The following is a 22537-nucleotide window of genomic DNA, read 5'->3' on the forward strand; positions in this document are numbered from 1 at the left end:
ATCATTGTTTACAATTTTTTATACATAGACTTGTATGCAGGCTTAAACCGCACGTTTGTCAAACTCCATATAAAAAAAAAAATTTGACAATAGTGCGGTTGCTCTCAAGTGCTGGTACCTTGTAAAGTATACCGTGCAACTGATATTGTTTTTGTGGAAAGAGAGGATGAGCACAAGCATCATTTATACTTATAGTATGAGGTACTCACCATGGTGTATTTGTTTTACAAATACTTTGTGGTGTACTACTGCACGTCCTTAGTTGGGATGCCTTTGTCATGTATAAAATAATGCGTTTATTCAAAATGCTTTAAAGTTATTAAAATTTGATTTAGAAATCACTGAAAGTTTTTAATGAATTTTCGTCATAAAAAAAGATTAAAAATGTGAAGAACATGATTTAATGGTCTGTAATGGTCCGTCATGTACCTATTCGATGGCTTTATCCAGCCCCGCTGTGGAACGAATTTTAACAAACTGCCATTCTTATTTTTCGTCGCAGGGTGGCTAATTTCTTCAAAATTAAGTATCTGAGGATGTTGGAAGAAAGTAATAATTGATATGTTTTAAATAATAAATAAAAAATAATTTAAATAATAATAGATTTAAAACACAAATTCGAATAACAGAGAAGAAATTTTAACTTTTTTCTAACAGAGATAGAGAATTTTTTATTTTACTGGGTAATTTTTCTTCAGAAAATGATATCAAACATATATATATCACAATAAATGGTTGTTATTTAAAAATGTAAACAAACGAAACAAAAATTTGGTGAACTTGACATTTTCGAAAGAAAAAAATATAAATTAATAGCACAATAATATCAAAAAATGTTGATACATTTTTGTCATAAATTAGTTTTTAAATGACTTTGTTGTGAAAAAACATAATAACCAATGTCAATCTAGTGTTTTTAGAACAATTTAATTGATATATTTTTTTAATAAACAATTGTATTTTTTATTCAATTAAGCCTAAGTGTTAACGTTAATTTTTGATATGCAGACATTGCACTATAGCCTTATTTTCGAGGAGCAATTTGCTTTTGTTTAAATTTTCATTCATTTGAACCATAAAAAAGTTATTTTATATCAGTAAAATATTTTGAAAATAGTAATTTATATTTTTCATTTCAAAGAAATTGAACATGATCTATTGTGTATTTTTATATTAAAATATGAAAATAAAAGTATTTGATTATTTTCTATTTTTACTTCAAATATCCATTTTTCACAACTTCTATTGTGTAATTTTATATTAAAATATGAAGATAAAAGTATTTGATTATTTTCTATTAGTTTATTATAGTTTTATCAGAATATTTTCCAAAATAGGTTAAATTTGTTTCCACATTTCCTAATCAAGTGCTCTGAGATCTGGAGAATTTTTAATAGCTTTTACATTTTCAACCAATTATTGTGTTTTACATCTTTTTGAAATACTAAATCTATGTACATTATGATTTTTTAACAACAATATGTAAAATGTTTACCTAATAGCAACATTTATCACATAATCTGAAAACATACGAAGTATGCTCCTACCGCGAACAGGTCACGTTTTTAAAGACAAAATGTGTTGTAACTCTGTTTGACTTAAAGTAACATGAATTATGTATATAATATACATTTTGAAGTACAATATAAGCTTTGTTTTGAGGTACTAAACGTGTTTCTATTATTTACCGTTCTGGAGTTAAAGCTTCATATGTTAGCTTTTTGGCCAAAAATTTGGACTTTTTCAAACTTTGAGCGACACGTGTTAACGTCTTTTAATTCGGCTATCTCAATATCTGGAAAGGGGAATAATTTTGAGGAGGCTGAATCACTTAATTCGGCCTCTGAATGACGATAGCCAATTAACCCGTTTCTACGACACATTCCTAATTCTTTTTGACAGTTCATCGCCATGTTGTTATTTTTTTCATTCATTATTTTGTAATTTTTTTTGGAATATTAGTGTATGATACAAAAATACGTTTGTTACATTATTTTAACAAATAAAGTTATATATTTTCTAATTATTTGCATTTTTTGTGATTTTATTTTTTATTTGTCTCTAACCAATGAAAACAACCAGCTGATTATGATAAATACCCGATAAAAATTAGAGATGACACTCATTCATTCGTACATAATTCAAACTAAATTACATAAAATTGTATAATTCGCAGCTGAAATTTTGTATGGACAATCATGTCATTCAGTATGTAATTGGGGGTTTAATGATGAATGAGAGCGTGAATTACGAATAATTGCATCATGTGAACGGGATATAAGAGTGTTATATTCTTATATACCCACCATCAAATTTTATGCCGCAAAAGGAATGCTCCCAATGTGAATTCAGATAAGTTGGTGGCAGTTCGGCAACAACAAAATTTTTCCTGTAATTTGTTTTTGCATTTGGTACGCATTGATGTCAAAAACAATAATTGCGGCGAATTCATTTAATGAAAATATTTAGTGAAATTTTTATTTTTTATAAAAAATACACATAAAAATATTAAAATTTGTGAAGATAATATACCCTGAATGGAATAATATTTGTTCCAAATGAAAAATTCTACTCGGGCAGATTAATTTGCAAAACTTAAGCTTGTGCCTAAAATAATGTAAAATTCATATTTTTGTGAAAAATAAACATAAAAATGTAAAAAGTTATGGAAAAATTATATTCCGAATGAAAGAATCTTTGTTGCAAATGGAAAATTCTACTCCGGCGGAGTAATTTTTAGGATTTGCATGATGTAGTCAGCTGCCGCCGGCAGGGTAAATACTAGGGTGATCGACTCGATTTTTCAACCGGTTTTAAAACCGGGTTTTTCTGCTTTACCAGTGTCGGTTTTTTCTTAATGTTGATTTTTCGAATATCGAATAACCCGGTTTTTTCACTTTTTAAAACCCGGTTTCGAATACTTTTATTTGCTTTGTATTCAAAGATTATTTAAATGAAATTTTTAAGTAAATAATAATACAGCCCGTCTAAATTTTAAAAATATTCGAGTCGAGGAACTAGAGTACATTTTCTACAGCTCTTTTGGTTAAACTTTTTTGATTTTCCTAATTAATTAAAAAAATTTATTTGTAAAATTGATAACTGTTTGATAAAATTTAGCAATCTTAAGATTATATTCCAATTACAATAATTAATTTACGGCTGAAATTTTATGGAAGAGTTAGAATGCCTATGCAAATTTCCTAAACAGGGCTTTTAAAATAAGCCAGGATTACATAGTACCTTATGTTTAACAGAAGTATCCCACTTTTTTCCTAATTTTTTTATATTAAAGAAATAATGTAAATCAGACGACTAGATCTAAAGTTATAATCTTTTAAATTGTTAAAAATCACTTCGGGCCATGTTTTATTAATCAAATTTAAACATAAACATTAAGTCTTTCAAATTAAAATATATTTTTTTTAATTATAATGAAAAACCGGTTAACCGGTTTTTTCTGAATTTGAAAAATATCAACCGGTTTTTTTTAAATGTCAACTATTCGAACTATTCGAAAACCGGTTTTTGGAAAATGTCGAATAATCGATCACCCTAGTAAATACCTCATATGGGTTTTGTTATAAAAAGAGTTCCGGAACAGAACATTGTAAGTTAATCACGTTATCTACACAGTTTATTAAAATTTAATAGACCTCAAAATCGCGTTATAAACAAAGTGTAAATATAAAATAAAAAACAATATTGTTTAATTTGGTAACATTTAATAGAAAAATATTATTGTTAGATACAGTTGGTACATGCGTACCAATTATTCATTATTTTTATCAGAAAAATATGTGTTTACAAAATGCTTGGTATTTTCAGATTTTTTACATAAATTATTCAAAATACTAACGAAGTTTTTCTCTGTCTTAACGGAAATTCTTAAATATTAAAATGTAAACAATAACAAACTCTGACATCAGTGACTACCAGTCAAGTGAAGAAAAAATAATCAGCCGATTGAATAACATCGCCTTGAATGCTCCTCTGTAACCATCAGGGAGATATTTGTAATAGGGTTTAAGCATGGAGAAACTAATAAGGTGAAGTCATTGTTTTTTTGTCTATGGAAATTTAGTCTGACGCTGTCAAACTCCATATAAAAAAATTCTCTCTCAAAACCGACGCTGTCAAACTCCATATATAAAAAATTTAATGAATTCGCCGCAAAATGAAATGACTTCACCTTATAATCTATTCGCCTTGGGCTTAAGTCAATTATGAATGTGCTCTTTCGAATTAATAACATATAAATTTTTAAAAACAAAATATATTTTAACCATGAACATATATGGGCGGTATGGTCAATTATCGCCCGATTATCGAAAAATTTGGTCGATAGATTTCGGGTCGTATAACACTTATTCAATTCGAATTTCATTGCTGTTCTCGTATTTTTAATGCAGTCATAACATATAAGTAATTGTCTGAAGGGAACCTTATTGAGAGGGAGACAATTATGAATCGATACTCATAAAATTGTTTACATAGATTTTGTTCTGTTGACTAGGGTCAGTTATAGACCAACCCTCATAACATTCGGTATAAAGAATTATAATAAAAACTTTTTATATGAAAAGAAGGTTCAATTATGGACCGATCTTCATCAAATTTGGTAGAGAGATTTTTGCTCGTAAAAAATTTACTTATGTACACTATCGGGCAAAATAAAGTGCAAAAGTACTCATGCTATATTGTTTCAGCGAAAAATCGGTTAAATAATTATTGAATATGGAAAATTGTTTCAAAATCATTTAGTTAATATACAATGCTACAAAAATAACAATAAAACTTAATTATTGTCCTTAAAATTTTTCTGTATAACATCTAAAATTAAAGTAAATTCACTTCTTTGTCGGACAAAGTAAAGTGTAAATTTTATATATCATTATTTAAATTTCTTGTATATCAAATTTTTTTTATCTATTTTGGTTCTGATTTGCATATCTGGATATACTTAAGCCATTTTGGTAATTTTTTCCCCATTGTTTTTCGCAATCGCCTCCCCTTCCCCTTGCTTTTCCCATATGATTATTTTCAAAAGAAATCCGTTTTTGGTCACTATTTCATCGGAATTTTTTGATCAATTGCGGTCCAAAATTAATCTATTGGATTTAGGGCGGTGCTCTGAGCAACTTATTCCAATTTTTCAGTGTTCTTTCCTACAGTAATGTTATTTTTTAACATTATCAAGTGCTTAAGCTTATTATCTTGCCGAGATATAATGTTGAACAAGTCCATTTCGAAGGCACTGATCTTAAAATTTGACTGTAATGTGCTCACATGGTGTTCACTGCAGCTTTCTGAATAAATTTCCCCTAGGTTCCCCATACCTAACGTTAAAAATTGGACACATACGAAGAGTCAACTTAACCATATTTTCAATTTTGTATTTTTTAGCTCAAATTTGCGTAGTTGGTCAGATGAGTTCAATTTGTACCGAAAATTTAAAAATGTCGACAATGAGTGTGAATTTAGCCCAATATTTTAAAAACAATACCCCAGGTTTTAAACATTATGGTGGATGGCTATCGGTATTGTTACATTATTCAACTTAAGGAGCGGGAATCGTAGTGAAAATGGAGTAAACAATAACAAATGAGCAATTCACGAGCGTATTTAATACAAATTAGGAAATAAATGCCGTAAAAAAGGATTTGGGAGACTTAATCCTCAACAGATTCATGGCTTCAAACACACGACAAAGGTTAAAAACATTTCTGTTTAAAAGACAAACACTGAAAAATTTGAATGACCTGCTCAGAGCATCGCCTTAAATCCAATTGATTAATTTTTGACAGCAATTGATTAAATATTCCGCTGAAATAGCGAACAAAAGCGGATTTCTTTGGAAAATAATCGTATAGGGGAAAGTAAGGGGAAGGGAAGGCGATTGCGAATAATAATGGTAAAAAAATACAAAAATGTCTTAAGTTGATCTAGATATTCAAATCAGAATCAAAATAGATAAAAAATTTGGATATACAAGAAATTTAAATAATGATATATAAAATTTACACTTTATTTTGTCCGACAAAAAAGTGAATTTACTTTAATTTATTTATGTTATACAGAAAAATTTAAGATGGAATAATCTTGTTTTATTGTTATTTTTGTAGCATTGTATATCAACTAAATGAATATTTAAAAAATCCCATATTCAATAATCATTTAACCGATTTTTCGCTGAAAGAATATAGCATGAGCACTTTTGCACTTTATTTTGTCCGATAGTGTATGTCGAATTTCATTGCTATACTTGTATTTTTAAGACAGTAGTTAACGTTAAACTCATTTTCTGAAGGGGACTTTAAATGGGGTAGGGGTAGTGACCATTCCGTATAAAATCTGGTAGGAATACTACGTTCCTATAAAAGTTGAATTTCATCTCTATACTCGTTTTTTAAGCCAACAATGAACGTTAAAATTATGTTTTGAAGAGGACCTTATGTGGGGGGTAGGATCGATCATGGAGCGATCCTCATAAAATTTAATAGACATTTTGGCTTGTATGAAACTTATTTGTGTCGAATTTCATTCAAAATTTACCTTGCTTTGTTTTATGATGATTCTCAAAATATTCTAAGTCTAGCGATGGCCGTTCGTGAGCTGGACCATTTAAAAAAAGGTATTTTTGAATTATTTTTTAAAATTTTAGTTTTGTTTCGAAACAATATATCCAATATGGGGTATAGTTTGAAAGGGAGCCGCGTCCAATGATGTATTAATCATAAATAACCGTTTGCTCAAGTTGTCATATTCCAAAAAAATAAAATTTTTAGGATTTTCATTAATATAAATAAAATGTATGCACAATTTCGCAAAATTTGTACACCATTAGACATGGCTTCATAAAACTTTTCAAGCGATACCTCATATCGTATATTATAGGGCCATCGATAGATTAAAAATACTTTGGGAACAATCATAAAATAAAACAAAGATTTTTTTATGTGTGTATTAATGTACAGTGCGAGACAAAAATGTGTAAATGATGGTAGAATATTTAATCTTTTGGTCTAATATTTAAACAAAAACGATATTTAAAAAAGTTATGTTTATGTTTTTTAAAAGGGTATTGATAGAAGTGGATTTTAATTTATTTTAGTCTAAAAATATCTTCAATAAATACAGTTTTAAAAAAAACATAAAACTTTTTTAAATATCGTTTTCAGTTTAATAAATATGAGCAAAAGTTTAAATATTTGACCATCATTTACACATTTTGTATGTATGTATGTATGTATGTATGTATGTATGTATGTATGTATGTATGTATGTATGTATGTATGTATGTATGTATGTATGTATGTATGTATGTATGTATGTATGTATGTATGTATGTATGTATGTATGTATGTATGTATGTATGTATGTATGTATGTATGTATGTATGTATGTATGTATGTATGTATGTATGTATGTATGAATGTATGTATGTATGTATGTATGTATGTATGTAGGAATGTATGTATGAATGTATGATATGTATGTATGTATGTATGTATGTATGTATGTATGTATGTATGTATGTATGTAGTATGTATGTATGTATGTATGTATGTATGTATGTATGTATGTATGTATGTATGTATGTATGTATGTATGTATGTATGTATGTATGTATGTATGTATGTATGTATGTATGTATGTATGTATGTATGTATGTATGTATGTATGTATGTATGTATGTATGTATGTATGTATGTATGTATGTAGTATGTATGTATGTATGTATGTATGTATGTATGTATGTATGTATGTATGTATGTATGTATGTATGTATGTATGTATGTATGTATGTATGTATGTATGTATGTATGTATGTATGTATGTATGTATGTAGATGTATGTATGTATGTATGTATGTATGTATGTATGTATGTATGTATGTATGTATGTATGTATGTATGTATGTATGTATGTATGTATGTATGTATGTATGTATGTATGTATGTATGTATGTATGTATGTATGTATGTATGTATGTATGTATGATGTATGTATGTATGTATGTATGTATGTATGTATGTATGTATGTATGTATGTATGTATGTATGTATGTATGTATGTATGTATGTATGTATGTATGTATGTATGTATGTATGTATGTATGTATGTATGTATGTATGTATGTATGTATGTATGTATGTATGTATGTATGTATGTATGTATGTATGTATGTATGTATGTATGTATGTATGTATGTATGTATGTATGTATGAACAAAATTCAAAGATAATTACTATTTTCGATTCCCGCCAAAAACATTAAAATAGGGTACAATCAGCTGGTTAAACTTTAGTGGAAAACATACATTCTGAAGTTCAATGGAAAAAAAACAATTTTTAAGTTTCCCCTCACATGTTTACCTACGGTACAGTAAAGTGACGACTGTCTTTGCTCTCGTTTACGAAGAGTACGTTGGTGATAAATAACCCAATATATAGAAATTATGGTCAACCATATGGTTACACATTAGTGTAACGTGTGCATTGACGCTTAGTCGAACTACTGAGTCTGTATACTTTGTGACGGCATTTTGCATATTAGTATACGCACAAATGGGACGAACGAGAACACACTTGGGTATATGAAAATGTACACAATCATTGCGTATGACGAAACTCGTTGTACGTAACGAACTATGCGATAGGTTTATTTCTATTTCTTACGCAGACGAACGACAAATTAATTGGGGAAAATTGTTTTAAGAGCAATTCCGGTAGCCCGAATTTGCTGAAATTTGGCGGTTGAGAGTACAGCTAATGACAATACAATATTATGTTCGAATATTCGAAATTATATTCGAAAATTCGAAGTTATGTTCGAAAAATTTTTTCTGCTCTTAAAATAATCCCTGGGTCATAAAAACTAAAAATAAAATTTTCGAAAATTCGAACTTAAGTGCGAAAAATTTTTAAAGCCATTAAAACCAGTTGTCGTGGAATATTTAAAATTACGTTCTAAAATTTGAAGTATTGATCGAAAAAATTTTGAAACTGCTAAAATAATCTCGAAATTGGGGATATTCACAAAAATATAATTTTAGTTCTTTTCGAGGCCAATTTCTTACATTTTCTAATTTCGAAATAATGTTCGAAATTTGTTCCTTTTTCTTACTTTTTCCAATTTCGAACAAACATATTTTGAAATGAATTCGCAGTACGAATAATTTGATTGTGTTTCATTCGACGAATTTACGACACGAATTGTTGTCGACTAGTTCGTTGTGCTATACGAAATTCGTCGTTCGTCCCATATGTATTGAAGTTAGTAACACGCCCTGTAGGAAGTCAAACTAATTTTAAAGTAACTTTAAACTGTTTTTTTAATAAGCACATCTAGTGGATAAAGTGACTCCCTGTCGCCGACACATTATTTAAACATAGGCATGTTATAGGTGGTAGTCAATGGACTATTTCTGCATGACTATTAAATTGACTACAAATTACTTATTTATAACTAATTTGTAGTTAGTTAGAATTAAGTTATTTAAATATTGGTTTATACCAAATTATTAAAAAAAAAACACTTTTTTTAAATTCAATTGTAAACTATTTTATTTAAGTTAATTTTTGTCAAAATATATTATTATTAAGTGCCTTTTACTATACATTATTTATTTTAATGAACTATTTTATATGCAACAATATCTTTAATAGTTTTATCACAAACCTGTTTTTATTTGGAAAAAGTGTGTAGTAAACCATTGTTGACTTTAACTTTGCATAAGGCAGTTATATTTAATTGTTTTTTCTCGTTATTTTTTATTAAAATTGAGTACCACATAAAAGACTTTGTTCGCTTTGATTGACATTTGATTTCATGGCATACTTCTTTTGTTTTCATATTTTTTTAAATTTTATGTTTGGTTGATATCTGCATGAGATTTAAACCAATTTATAGTCATTTGCAAAATAGTTATTTTATCAACCGACTATTTTATTTCCTACAGGGACCTACATGATGTAACAATGTTATCCGTCCATGAAATAAGCCTATCGAATTTCGTAAGAAGTGGTCCATGCTATACTGTAATATGCATTTTATAAAATTCGATTCAACAAATTTTATATATCCAAAAATTTTAAATATTAAAAACACTTTATGATTTAAAAATATGATAAAAATTAATTTTATAAATAAGTTAAATATTAATATCTCAAAGCCTAATAGTTAGTTGAAGTAGTTATTTTTAGTTTTTTTTTTTTTTTGTTAACTTATTAAATTTATTTTATTAAAGTGTCCGAGTTTAGCTTGAAGTGGCTGTATATATGTAACAACTTAGCAATACATATATGTATGTATATACATTCATATGTAAATATTTCTGTAAATCAAAAATAGTTTCTAAACTTTTTTATCCGATATATTATAATTTATTTGTTTATACATTTTAATTTTATTATTATTTTTGTTAATAACAACGTATATGGTAAAACTTGATATTTTAAATTTTTTTTAATATACCTACAACACTTTTAAGATTTATAACCAAGTCACAACGATTTTTATATCAAGTGTGGATAACTTGTTTGTCTTCAAGTCATTTTTAAAAATACATATACATATGTATGTAATTTATAAATGATAATTTAATTAGTTTCTACGTATAAAATTGTTTTTAGAAGTTATTTTAAACTATAATTCTGTTTATATTGATAATGTTAACATATAACACTACACAGACTAATATTTTTAATAACGTACTTAGATTTTTATATTCAGGTTTGTAAACAAAGCATCAGGCTTATATCGAGTCGATACAAATTTAAACAGGTAGGTAGCAGTGTATTAATAAAGTAAAGACAAAACTTGTTCTACAACATCTACATCTCCAAAAACAACGGGAAATTTGATTCTATTATTCACTAACCATCTGTCACAATTTTGCTGTTGTTTTTGTTACAAAGAGCTGTTTTAGATGGTAACTTTTGAGTTGCTTTATGTCTATTTTCACTTATTTTAAATAAGCCTACAATACTTTTAAGATTTATAACCAAGTCACAATGATCTTTATATCAAGTGTTTATAACTTGTTTGTCTTCAAGTCATTTTTAAAGATACATGTACATATGTATGTAATTTATAAATTATAATTTAATTAGTTTCTACTTATAAAATAGTTTTTAGAAGTTATTTTAAACTATAACTCTGTTTATATTGATTATGTTAACATATAACACTACACAGACTAATATTTTTAATAACGTACCTAGATTTTTATATTCAGGTTTGTAAACAAAGCATCAGTCTTTGATAGAGTCGATACAAATTTAAGCAGGTAGGTAGCAGTGTATTAATAAAGTAAGGCAAAACTTGTTTTAGAACTGTTGTTTTTGTTACAAAGAGCAGTTTTAGATGGTAACTTTTGAGACAGGGAAACATGTCATGCCTTACGAGTTTGATGGAGAGGGAAAAAGAAGAAAGGGAAGTAGCAAAACACCCCAATTTTTAAGCGTATTGCGACATTGCTTTTGTATACGTTCGTAATTTTGGCAGTTGCTTTATTTCTATGTCCTTCTCTACTTTAGTTGAGAAACTTTTTTCTCCTTTAAAGTTTTCTTAATGTCTACACATATAAACTTTTGCTTTTATAGGAATGAGAAGAATAACAAAACAAGTTTCCGAATACGAGAAACTCCGTACCGCGATAAAGATGAGTGATATTTATTTCTCATTCTCTCATACACAAAATCAAAAGTTTCCCAAAAAAAGTTTACTTGTGTAGCTCAGCACTATTCTGCTCTCACGTCGTAATGATTGGAAGAGACAAGTCGCAGGGTTTATTCTCAATTCTCTTTTAAGTGCCCTTCGTAAAATAATGAACGTTTAGATCAATATATATTAATTATCATGGTATATTAATAATAACGCCAGGTCTGTATTGGACAAATATTTATAACAGCTTTTGACAAAACGTCGGCAGAAAAATTGTCAGTTTTTTGTTGATGTTAATGCATAGGAGTAGCAAAATGCTGATTTTATCACGACAACTCCCAGATAATTTTACTGAAATAATGTTATATTTTACAGAAACTATTGAAATTAAATGCAAATTTTTTAAATAAACACTAACTAAAACTTATGTTAAAACTCAATTTTAATTGCACAAAAACAAAATTCTATAAAAATTTTACAATACTATGATGTATGTTATCGAGACAACGTTGTCTAAACAATTGTTTAGACAACACTGTCATAACGACGCTATAACGCCAATAAATGCTGTCTCTACCTGCTAATTTTTTATCACAGTAACAAGTTGACGTTTAGCATAATAAATATTTGTCTACATGGGGTAAGGTTGTGCTAACAGAGCATTTGAATATTTTGTGTTAAGGGGCCTTTACACGATAACACTTTACGTACGTAAAGTCTAATGAAAAAGTAATATGCAATTGCATCCGTATGAAAAAAGAGAATAAAAGTATGATTAATATTCTTTGTGTTTACACGATTGCACAGTGGGGCAGAATGGAAATTTTTTGGAAATAAATCTGGCATTTCTAAACGGCTGATCCGATCGGGATAAAATTTGGCGTGAGCGAAGCCAAGGAGTATTCGAGTTTAAGTTTTGAAGATGAACCCTGCAGATGCCCCAGGGACGGCGCTGTGGCGGCTCAAAGTAGGGTACCTACGACATGTAAAATTTTTAAACTCGTGCCATTTTTTTGTTTTTCACCCAAATACAAAGATTTTTATATTTTGTGAAAGCGCTCGACGAGATCTTGAAAAAACATGCTTGGACATACTACTTATCTCTTATAATATCCGAGTTATAGGCATTTAAAAATTTAGTGATACAAAATTTACCATACCTTGATCCGCCTTTTTTTGAATACCGGGCGTAATTTTGGACCAAATGGACTCAATTTTTTCTTGTTAGTTAGACAACAAAATTTCCAATAATATACAAAAAATTTCAGATCAATATCGTTTACAGATCCAAAAATATACGTTTTTTAATTTAAAAATTCAAAAAATTTTAGATTTTTGGCGTTTTTTTGCCAAAAATGTGTCTTAACTCTTTTATTAATAAAATAAAATTTTTATTAAGAACATATAACAATTTTATAGTTTTCTAAAAGGTATCTTTACGCAGAACGCTTTGGCGTAAAAAACTTGTCCTATTTTTTGAAAATGTTGCCACTGCGTCCTTCCGAATATGACCTATCTTTTATCAAAACTTCAACTTTGGGCGACATGTTCTAAAATCCCAAAGCTGGGATCAGAAAACTGAAAGCAGTTTTGGAAACCTCAATATGTTTTCTATTTACTTCAAAAGTATTTTCCCAGCCCTGAAAGAAATGTGGACCCTATGGGCAAAAAAGTAAAAAATCCCATTTTTGGGATTTTCATTCCTATTTTTGGGAATTGCGGGATGCCCTTTGACCTTTTCAATTTTTTTTTTGCATATTCTTATTTGAAATGACAAATTTAACAAGCGTTGAAAATTTAATTGAGTTTTGTTCATAAATAAAGATTTTGTCATATATTACATATTTGTTTAATTTCTAAAACTATGATTTATATCAAAATTTTAATAGGATCGCAGATAGCTACAACAATTTAGTCCATATTTATCCCTTAATATAATTTTTTAGTTAGATATGGAAATTCTCGACCCTTTACGAAAAATTTCAAGCCAATATCTCAATTACATTCAAAAATATGTTCATTTAAACCTGTGTCCTTTAATTTCATCTTTTTCATATTTTAGTATTAAGTATGACAGCACATATTTAAATCTTATATTTACCTATTTTCTATTTGTTTGCTTATCCTTATAATTGAAAGGTCCTATTATGCTTGAATTTTCAAAAATTTATAACCATTTTTTACCTAAATTTTTTCGACAGATCATTTCGTTCTGTTTCGTTTATGAGCATGTAGGTAAAAATATACAGGTAATGATAATTTCGATTCATTCACTAATAAGAAATATCAATGACTGAATTACAGGTTATAGTAATATAGTCCTAAATGTTAATAGGTAGACAATTCGTAATTTTTTACTTTGGAATAGCTGTATCGGAAATGACAAGAATTGGTATATAAGTAAACTTCTCAGATTTTAAGTACCATATTTAATAAATCTACAATGAAGATTACATTAAAGTACGAAGAGTTGTGTTCCGTTTTATGGAGTATATCTTCAAAAGGGCCAGAAAGAATTGAAGACATTTCAAATTATATAAAAACTACATATAGTAGAAAAGTAGACAAAACAGGCATATCAAAAATTGAAAATTTTTTAAAACTTTTTGATGTAAAAAGTAAGTCTGTGGATGGAAATCAAAAGAAATTTCGATTAAAATTTTGTAGTTGGATGGAAACTACTACGGAAATCTCAACTTACAACATATCAACAGGAGCGCCTTGCAAGTCATACGAAGACTTATGTTCAAGGTAAAAAAAAGAGGGTCACACAAAAACTTTTTTCAATCTCAAATGAGGAAATTGCTGATACATTTAACGAAATGCTGAAAAAGGAAAACCAACATATGGATGTCGTACATATTGCAACTATTCTTCCTAATGCATCACCAAAACGACTTAAGCGAATTGTGGAAAGTATACCAACTCCAACATCATAATCAAATTTTACTGAAGAGGAAGCAATAACGCTTATGTTGGAACTGGGTCTCAGTCGAAATAAGTACCAAATATTAAGGAAAGCTCTGCATGAAAAAGGACACAATATATTACCATCATACAAGGCGATCCAGGAAAAAAAAACAAACTATCCTACTAAATCAACAAAAAATAATGAAGAATTGAAAGAACTGAGAGCTGCGGAAAAAAGCATAATCCAAGAAGAATTTAAAGTTCAGATGGGATTAAACATCGACAAACCACTTTCAAGTTGCGGTAGTACAAATGACGGTAATACGTCGAGAAGGTTTTTTCGTGATTTTGAAATTACTTCAAAAATAACTGGAATCGACAAGGAGTTGCTTCGAAGAGTTAAAACTATTTTAATGGCACTGAATAGTAAACATAAAATTAATGAAAATCGATTTGGGGAATACACATCTGAAATTTCTAAATTACTTGTATCTCTGTATCCATGGAGGGAACTAACACCAACAGTACACAAAGTATTGTGTCATGGTCAAATAATAATTGAATCGAATATTCTTCCAGAAGAAGAAGTTAACAGAAGAAGCCCAGGAAGCGAGGAATCGAGATTTTAAGCATGTTCAACTATTCAGCTCAAGAAAATGCTCCAGGCAATCACAGAATGAAGATATTTTTAATAGTTTACTTCTATCTTCTGATCCTGTTCTTTCAACTATGCGAAAAAGATGGATTTGTTATGAAACTCTATCATCTCAAAACAAGGAAGATTTAAAGGACTTATATTACCTTCTGGATATGTATACCGATATGACAGATTATTTTATAGAAAATAAGTAGTGTTAGGAATTAACTATATAAGTAGGTTGTAAGAATTAATTGTATTATGTTTAAGATAAACAGTTCAAATAAAAAAAGCTATTATACTAACTGATGATATTGTATTAAATTGTGTTTTATATTTCGGTGGGCGGGAAAGATAATTTGTGTGGGGTGATTTAGGTGTTGTTGTGCGTGGCTCATAATAAAATTATAATTTTTTTATTTTATATACAATATTATAATAAAATAATTAACTAAATAATTTTTAAAAATTGTCCAAATATTTTATTCAACACCAAATGTATGTTCTGTCATACTTAATACTAAAATATGAAAAAGATGAAATTAAAGGACACAGGTTTAAATGAACATATTTTTGAATGTAATTGAGATATTGGCTTGAAATTTTTTGTAAAGGGTCGAGAATTTCCATATCTAACTAAAAAATGATATTAAGGGATAAATATGGACTAAATTGTTGTAGCTATCTGCGATCCTATTAAAATTTTGATATAAATCATAGTTTTAGAAATTAAACAAATATGTAATATATGACAAAATCTTTATTTATGAACAAAACTCAATGAAATTTTCAACGCTTGTTAAATTTGTCATTTCAAATAAGAATATGCAAAAAAAAAATTGAAAAGGTCAAAGGGCATCCCGCAATTCCCAAAAATAGGAATGAAAATCCCAAAAATGGGATTTTTTACTTTTTTGCCCATAGGGTCCACATTTCTTTCAGGGCTGGGAAAATACTTTTGGAGTAAATAGAAAACATATTGAGGTTTCCAAAACTGCTTTCAGTTTTCTAATCCCAGCTTTGGGATTTTAGAACATGTCGCCCAAAGTTGAAGTTTTGATAAAAAATAGGTCATATTCGGAAGGACGCAGTGGCAACATTTTCAAAAAATAGGACAAGTTTTTTACGCCAAAGCGTTCTGCGTAAAGATACCTTTTAGAAAACTATAAAATTGTTATATGTTCTTAATAAAAATTTTATTTTATTAATAAAAGAGTTAAGACACATTTTTGGCAAAAAAACGCCAAAAGTCTAAAATTTTTTGAATTCTTAGATTAAAAAACGTATATTTTTGGATCTGTAAACAATATTGATCTGAAATTTTTTGTATATTATTGGGAATTTTGTTGTCTAACTAACAAGAAAAAATTGGGTCCATTTGGTCCAAAATTACGCCCGGTATTTAAAAAAAGGCGGACCAAGGTATGGTAAATTTTGTATCACTAAATTTTTAAATGCCTATAACTCGGATATTAAGTAGTATGTCCAAGCATGTTTTTTCAAGATCTCGTCGAGCGCTTTCACAAAATATAAAAATCTTTGTATTTGGGTGAAAAACAAAAAAATGGCACGAGTTTAAAAATTTTACATGTCGTAGGTACCCTACTTTGAGCCGCCACAGCGCCGTCCCTGGGGCATCTGCAGGGTTCATCTTCAAAACTTAAACTCGAATACTCCTTGGCTACGCTCACGCCAAATTTTATCCCGATCGGATCAGCCGTTTAGAAATGCCAGATTTATTTCCAAAAAATTTCCATTCTGCCCCACTGTGGATTGGTATAAAACAATAACAAAGTAAGATGGAAACAACTGTTTCACTTTTTTGTATGTGTTTACATAAAAATACATCCCTGATCTAATGCGACTTGCTTGTTTTTTGAATCATATCAAAAAATGAGGAGAGCCATACGACTGACAAATTTTCCATCCATATTTTCTCGCAATGTGTGATGTTTTTATTACATATTGCGTTTAGACGATCCTATCCGTATTCTTCTACACAATATTTTGACATATCATATTACTTGTGTTCTCGTGTAAAGGGGGCTTTAATACACTTTTGATCAAGGCGAATAGATTATAAGGTGAAGTCATTTCATTTTGCGGCGAATTCATAAAATTTTTATATATGGAGTTTGATAGCGTCGGTTTTCAGAGAGAATTTTTTTATATGGAGTTTGACAGCGTCGGGCTAAATTTCCATGGACAAAAAAACAACCAGCTGTTGAAATGACTTCACCTTATTAGTTTCGCCATGCTTTTGATCAGGGCACACTTAGAAAGGTGACTGCATCACTACAACAACACAAAAACAACATGTTCTTTGTTTTTGTACTAGAATCAAACTAATGTCAAAAATGACATAAGAAATGTAAACAAATAACATTCTTAACATGTAAACATTAACAACTTTTGACATTATGCATACTCTACATAAAAATAAAAAAAAATAATCAGCTGCTTTATCGCAGTCACCTTACTTTATTATGCCATGCTTTTGATTTTATTTACATGTATTTTAACAGTGTGCTGGCACTTTCAAGCGTATGCATACTGTCAAACTCCACATATAAAAAATAAAATGAATTCGCTTTGTATTTCTAAATTCGCCGACGACACTACCTTATAATTAATATATCTTGTTAATTATAAGGTAGTGTCGTCGGCGAATTCAGAAATACAGAGCGAATTCATTTTATTTTTATACCCTACACTAATTTAGTGTGTTGTGTTGATGTTTGTAACGCACAATAATATTGGTCCTATATCCCCCTTAAAGTATTCCAAACAGCTTAGAATCATTTTCTGAGTCGATTTAGCTATGTCCGTCCATCCGTCTGACCATCCGTCTGTCCATGTAAACCTTGTATTCAAACTATAGGCTCTTCCATTGTATTAGAAACGAATCCTTTTGAAAATGGGTAACATCGGTCCAATATTTGATTTAGGCCCCATACAACTTTACCGCCCGAGTAGGGCTTTTGAGTTCATAATTATGTTCAATATACTCGTATCTCGACAAAAAGCTGCAAAACCAAGTTCTATACTAGCCCTTAACTGCTGGAACGAATATACAGCTGTTTAGGGGGTGGATAGGTTGCAGTGGGGGATAGGGCGGAAGGGAGAATGATAAATAAAAGATGGCGAGTGGAGGAAAAAAAGGCGGGAAAAAGTTTAGAATGGTGGGAGGAAGAAGAGGGGAAGAAGAAAAAAAAGAGGAGGAGAGTTCGAGAGGAGAGGAAGAAAAGAAAAAAAGAAGAGGTGTGAATGTGGAATTTTAGGAGTTTAAAAAAATAGAAAAAAAAAAACACGAAAAAATTAAAAAAAAAAAATAAGAAACAAATTGGATTTAAAAAAAAAGAAAAACATATACCCAACATAAAGAATAAAGAAAAAAAAGAAACCGAATTTATTAAAATTAAAATAATACAAAAGATAGATGAAAATAAAACTTATAAAAAATATACTTATTAAAGAAAATTAAAAAAAAAAACTGGATTATTAATCTGAATTTATTAAAATAAACACAAATACGAGGCAAATTAAAACTTGAAAATTAAAAGAAAAAAAAAATATAAAACTAAAATTGTTAACAAAAAAAAAAAACCTACACGAAATACATTAAAATCGAAGACCCCAAACTTATTAAATAATAAAAAGAAGACATCCTCACAACCAACAACTCAGACTATTAGATAAAATTTGTAGACGAAGGGAAGTTGTGGACGGAATTGGACAGAATTGACTATTCTACGGGACATGGACGGACGACCAACAACTCCGGAATCTATTTTCATTAAAAACCAATGAGTCCCTGGTCCTGAGGATGAAAATGGAGTAGGCAGAAGATGAGGTAAGTGGTGTATCTGTAGTTTTTGGCAGTAGGGGAAAGTATAGGGGTAAACCAACTTTTATATGGCCGAAGGTTTACCAAGGAAGAGGGTGGGCAGGCCAAGCAGCACAATACCAGCTTCAACCGTAGAACTAATAGGTCGCGATGCCTTAGAATTACAGGATTTAACTCTCCCTTGATGATGTGTGATATGACATTTTTATTTTTTTTAACACTATATATTTTTTTTTTTTTTTTTGCTCAGTGGCTTGAGATCGCTAGATGGTGGACTTTACGCCCATCTACCGGCACGGCCAGGCATTGCCATCTAAATCTAAGCGTTGCCATCTGGTTATCTCTCAAGGTTTATCCACAAAAGTCTCTGACAAATTATATTTGTATTGTCATTTATTCAAGCAATTAATCGCCAAAATTTTATCGATTAACGGTTAATCATTTGAACACTTATAGGCGGACATACATACATATGTACATAAATACATCAACATATGCATTAATACATTCTTACATCAATATATGCATCAATACATCGTTTCGTCAATATGTATACATTTCCTCTGTTGTTCATTTATAATACAAATAATATGAATAACACAAATAAGTACAAACATCAGTGTGACCAGGTCTCAAAAAATGTTGCGGCTAAATCCCATCCAAAAAATGCTAGAAAAAATGCTAAATTGATTTTAAAATGCCAAAAAAATGCTAAAATTTTTTTATGAACAATTCATATTAATTTGTAACTGAAATTCATTGTAATTTATAACAAGTAAGAAAGTATATTCTGCCGTGGTTGACCATATGAGTATAAAATTTGATTTATTTTTCGTAATAAAGCATTTATGTTGAAGTGAACCTTGATTCCGATATATTTAAACAAATTTTCTGAGCAAGGCTTTATACATTTGTATATGTATGGGGGCTAGGTAAAATAAAGGACGGACTTTAACCATTTTTAAAAGGTTTTGTCATTGGATCAAAAAGCATACGGGCTTATTGTTTTGAAAATTTCAACCTCTACCAGACGGTCAGACTTACATGGCTTAATCGATTCAGAAAATGATTCTTAACCGATTAGTACTCAAACGTAGTATAGTGGAGTAGAGTAAAAAATTAAGTTCCGTGGTATTAAGATAAACAGAAATGCTAAAAATTATTTCAAAATTTTTGTAAATTTAGCAATATGTAATGTCTCTAACTTTAAAATATTTCTGAATGCAAAAATTACATTAAAATTCTATTAATTACACTAGTTGCTCATGGTATAAAACCTATATGTGTTTTCGGAAGGAAAAGTATAATATTTCTAGTTTTACTTTTTTTTATATAAACAATTTTATTTGTCTTCCTCAAAACACCTTAAAAATGGTTTTCATGTAACAAAAATATTGAAAATTCCGTTGAATTAATTTTAAATCTCGGTGAATAGATGTCAGGTTTATAACTCATACTTCCAAGATTTTTTCGGAAAAATATATATGAGAATGTATGAAATGAATTGAGAGATATATTCAAATCCGTAAGTTTGTAATTCTGGAATAAATTGTCAATAATATTTTCGAAATTTATGTATTTTTTTTAATAAAAAAAAAAAAACGTGACAACAAAATTACTAAAAATTTGGTAAAAAAAAGAACAGAAAGTAGGATGAGAAAGTCTTAATTATATATTATTGATTTTTTTCAATACTTATTTTCAATAAATTAAAAAGAACTCCTGAAGGATGATAAAAATTAAAACCTCTTTATTTCGTATAGGAAAAAATAAAATTTGTTAATTAACCGTCACACATAACCTTTTCCAAAATTATATGTTTCATTCCATGAGCAAACAAAAAGTATTAGTTTGTAAAATAGCGTACTGAACGTATTTGTAAAAATATATGAAATCTCTTGAATTATTTCTATCACCTCGAATTTAAAAAAGCATTGGGTTCCAGAAAAATATTTTAGAATACAACATTTTAAAGTATTCACTTGTATTGGCGTAATTTTAAGTTATTTATCTTCATGAATCTTTTTGCATTATTTTGAATTACAGTGTAAATTATTACATTTCTCATATTTCTTGTTGCTTGTGTTTGGGTACACATTTAATTCTGATTTTTTCCGGTTAAACCTATTTCCAATATATTTGTCTTTTTTTGTTTATATACTAAAATTGCAAAAAAAAAGCTAAAAATGCTAAAAATATTTTATAAAAATGCTAAATAAAATGCCAAATGCTAAATTAAAATTTTACAGCTAAATCAAAATAAAAAATGCTAAATCTAGCTGCAAAAATGCCAAAATGGTCACACTGACAAACATATAATTTTTTCAGTGCAAAGCACACATATTTTCATTTATGTTCTCTTTCATATTTTACACTACAATACAAGATATATTAATTATAAGGTAGTGTTATCAGAACAGCTGATCGTTTTTTGCTATTATGTTCATTTTTCGCCGTGGTGTATAATTAATGTCAAACTTTGTTTACATTTTGTAAATGTCAAACTTTTTTTTTTCATTTTGTTAATGTCAAACTGGATTCATTTTGTGTTTTTAATCTTTAAAATTTTAGACATCAAAATAAATTATAAATAGATTCAAATTTATAAACATTTTTTGTATAATATAAATTCGCTTTGATTTATTTGTCAGCTGTTTTTGAAAATTTTCCCTTACAGCCAATTTGCCTTCAAGTGCAGGCACAATGTCAAACTACATATAAAAAAAATATAACCAATTCGCTTGGTATTCTGAATTCGCCGATGACACTACCTTATAAAATTAATATACCTTGCTACAATATATGCATTTTAAAAATTCTCTTTCTGGCCACCAATGGTTTAGATCAGCGAAACGCAACGAGCTCTCAAATGAGCTCTCTTCCTTTTGTTTTCACACGTACATAAGCTCACAAATTGCACAAAAACAATCAAACCCAGTCAGTCTCGCTTGAGCATCCATAGAAGTAGGTTGTGTTACGCTTGCACTGATAAGACTGAATGTACACATGTGCACAAGATGTCTTATCATAGTTCTAGTTAGTTTTAAGATTTTTGTATTTAGCTCTTAAGATCTTTAATTTAAATAAACTCTTACAGTCTTATGCAAAAAAAACCTTATTATGACCTTAAAGTGTACATTAGTTAACAACGACTTTTAGCTTAATAATCCATTATTAAACAAGTAAGAGTGCTATATTCGGATGTGCCGAATCTTATATACCCTTCACCATAGTGTATTTAAAAATTAATTTTCCCGACTATATCATTATTATAGCAATAGCAAAACATAATGAACAACAACAACGCTAAACGATATAAACACACAAAAAACAAAATACACAAGGCAGTAAAACCAACAGACATCCAAACATACGAAACGAAATACAGAAAAAACAAAATACACAACGCAATGAAACCAACAGACATCCAAACATACGAAATTCAATACACCAAGAAAACACAAACAATATAC

General features: G+C 28.9%; 2 protein-coding genes across 7 annotated transcripts in view; one reads left to right on the top strand and one right to left on the bottom strand.

Moving 5' to 3' along the window:
- The window catches only part of LOC119616244 (protein limb expression 1 homolog), a 69318-nt gene extending 57965 nt beyond the window's left edge, over positions 1–11353 (bottom strand). The window contains exon 1 of one of the 5 annotated variants that reach the window (XM_037972570.1): positions 11225–11353. The gene's annotated coding sequence lies outside the window, so the exon portion shown is untranslated. Of the gene's footprint in view, positions 1–9684; positions 10142–10479; positions 10864–11224 lie in introns of those variants that run through there. The other 4 variants (XM_037972573.1, XM_037972572.1, XM_037972575.1 and 1 more) reach the window with 4 other exon arrangements.
- The window catches only part of LOC119616243 (ionotropic receptor 75a), a 468776-nt gene that overhangs the window by 42866 nt on the left and 403373 nt on the right, over positions 1–22537 (top strand). The gene's annotated exons all lie outside the window — the stretch shown is intronic.

Source organism: Lucilia sericata, unplaced genomic scaffold, assembly GCF_015586225.1.
Source record: "Lucilia sericata isolate MDLA Ls3-8-SP2 unplaced genomic scaffold, ASM1558622v1 Contig000063F_arrow, whole genome shotgun sequence".
In the NCBI taxonomy this organism is placed as follows: domain Eukaryota; kingdom Metazoa; phylum Arthropoda; class Insecta; order Diptera; family Calliphoridae; genus Lucilia; species Lucilia sericata.